At 34.8% G+C, this 2,899-nt stretch overlaps 1 non-coding gene across 1 annotated transcript; it reads right to left on the reverse strand.

Annotated features, from left to right (window-relative positions):
- Positions 1–2,575: 2,575 nt before the first annotated feature.
- Positions 2,576–2,682, reverse strand: LOC121213117 (small nucleolar RNA R71). Its single transcript, XR_005908485.1, has one exon. It is a non-coding gene; the product is annotated as a small nucleolar RNA R71 (small nucleolar RNA).
- Positions 2,683–2,899: the final 217 nt, after the last annotated feature.

Raw genomic sequence — 2,899 nt, forward strand, 5'->3', positions numbered from 1 at the left:
AGATACATATATTTTTGGTGAATACTTATGCAGAACCAGATACCGTTAAATTCAAACTCAGACATACCCTGATTCGATACCATACATACTCATACTGATAATGTACCATAAACCACTCATGTGAATTCAATATCATTTTATCTCAGAATCCAATAAGCTCAAGAAAATACTGACTCAGATTCAGAATAATTTTACAAGAAAATACAATTCAATTCGGATATAGTGAATACCATATAACTCAGATTCAACCCTTACATAATATGGATCAACTCATTTAATAATTTTTTAAGACTCTCATAACTATGAGTACACCCATTTTCAATATTTACAGTCATCACGGCGAATGCTCTTCTTATCATATAGATATGCATCCCTTAATGCGAAAATGCTTAAGACTTATTCAATTGTATCATAGATCCTATTCAACTTTTAACCCTAATCATATTAATACCTTGCTTTAACATACATATTATAGAACTAACATAATTTATTCATATCTTGCTAGTCATTCATGATAGATTATGCCACATAAACCAAACAGTACACGTCATAAAGTCTGATAAACCGTAATTTATACATATTTTTATCCCATGTTTAACTCATTTTATGGATGATTTCCCATTAGAATTGGTGAATTCGATGCTCCTAATGCTTTAATTTCATGTTTTATACTTAGGAGAGCATAGGAGAGCAAAAAGAACTAGAAACGGGCCAAAAACGGAGAAAATGGGCCAAGGTACAAAATCAACACGGCCTGGACCTCCTAACACGGGCATACCACACGGTTGTGTCAATTTGGCAGGCTCAAGCACGACTTGAACTAACCGCACAAGGGCGTGTCCTTGCCGAGCCCAAGTTGAGTCCAATTCTGAAAAGGCTAATTTAGAGGGCTCTTAGGCATTCCAAAGCCTATAAATACACCTTAGAGGAGGAAGAAAAGGGAGACACAGAATAGGGAGTAAGGAATTACTCCAAGGAAGTTGATTGATCTATCTCAGAAGCCGTATTCACCATCAAGACTGAAGATCTCTCCTCAATTTCCCCTACAGGAGTTTTGGTTTTTCTTTATGTTTTGTATTCTTTATTATTCTGAGATATTTTATTATTTAGTTATGAACTAAAACCCCTAAATACCTAAAGGGAATGAAACCTAAGACGAATCTTGTTATTATTTTCTTAACTTGTTCTTCATTATGTGTTCTTAATTCTTGTTTTGATATCCCAGGATACTATTCAAGATAATCCCTTATTCAGAGGAGGAATAGACCCTGTCTAATAGTACATTTGTCATAATTGAGCGGAGTTGATTGCGGGCCTAGACATAGGGTGACAAGATTTTTTCGGATTAAGGTGAAACCTAATAAGGGGATCCATAGATCGAGTTAATGCAACCCTAGGGTGTTAATTAGAGAAAGGTCTCAATTATTCAACCTAGGGATTAGATGTTATTAGTCTTGAATAGGGATAATAACATAATTTAGAGATCTCTACGGAACAAGTTAAATGAATAAATCGTCGGATTCGGAGCCAGAATAACATGTGCAGTCTAGGTGGATTTTTCCTTAGGTATTGTCTTAATTCAATCGATTTTCCCAAAAGCAATTCCCCAATTCTATTTTCTGTGTGTTCTTAGTTTAGATAATTAGTTAGTTAAAACAAAACCTCTTTATTCTTAGGCTAGATAATAAAAAGACAATCATTACTAGTACTTTTAGTTCCTTTGGGTTCAACAATCCGGTCTTACTAAAATTATACTACTGTTCGATAGGTACACTTGCCTACATCGTGATAATAGTTAGTTTCAGGAATGATTAATTATAAATATTTAAAACCTATCGGGAAATCACGCGATCAAGTTTTTTGTGCCGTTGCCAGGGAACTAAGATATTAGGAACGCTCAATTTTTATTACTTTAGCCATTTATTTTTCTTGCAATTTAATTTAATTTTTTTATTATTATTTATTAATTTACTTTTTCTTTCTCTTAGCAGGTTTTTATAATTTATGACTAGAAGAAACCCGTCAGGACCACTACTTTTTGAAGAAGAAATCGATCGCATAGTTCGCAAACACCAAAAGAAATAAGGCAAAGCTTAAGATACATAGAGAACGAGCAAGAGAACGATACTCAACCCCTAACCGAAGAGATGGCTGAAAACCAAGACAATCAGCTACCTCCTGCAATTGTAGTTAATCAAAATCCTGCTCCACGCACTATGTATGATTATGTTAAACCTTCTTTAACAGGAACTGAATCGAGCATAGTTAGACCTACTGTAGCTGCAAATACTTTTGAACTAAACTTAACACTATTCAAATGATACAACAATTTTTTCTGTTTGATTGTTTGCAGGATGAGGATCCCGACGCTCACTTAGCAAACTTCTTAGAACTATGAGATACATTTAAAATTAATGGTGTTTCTGATGATTCCATTCGTCTTCGGTTATTCCCTTTTTCATTGAGAAACAAAGCTAAACAGTGGTTGAACTTATTACCACGAGGGTCAATCACTACTTGGGAAGAAATGACCGAAAAATTTCTATTAAAATATTTTTCACCGGCTAAAACGGCTAAATTACGTAATGATATCTCTTCATTTGTGCAGATGGATTTAGAAACTCTTTATGATGCATGGGAGAGATACAAAGACTTACTGAGAAGGTGCCCTCACCATAGGTTACCGCTTTGGCTATAGGTTCAAACATTCCATAATGGCCTGAATCCTTCGACTCGACAAATGGTTGACGTAGCTGCTGTCGAAACCATCAATAATAAAACACCTGAAGATGCCTATGATTTTATAGAGGAGATGTCACTGAATAACTATCAGTGGAAAGTCATGAGGACTAAGCCAACTAAAACAACAGGTGTTTATAACACCGATTCGGTTACTATG

Source organism: Gossypium hirsutum, chromosome A13 (genome assembly GCF_007990345.1).
Source record: "Gossypium hirsutum isolate 1008001.06 chromosome A13, Gossypium_hirsutum_v2.1, whole genome shotgun sequence".
In the NCBI taxonomy this organism is placed as follows: Eukaryota; Viridiplantae; Streptophyta; class Magnoliopsida; order Malvales; family Malvaceae; genus Gossypium; species Gossypium hirsutum.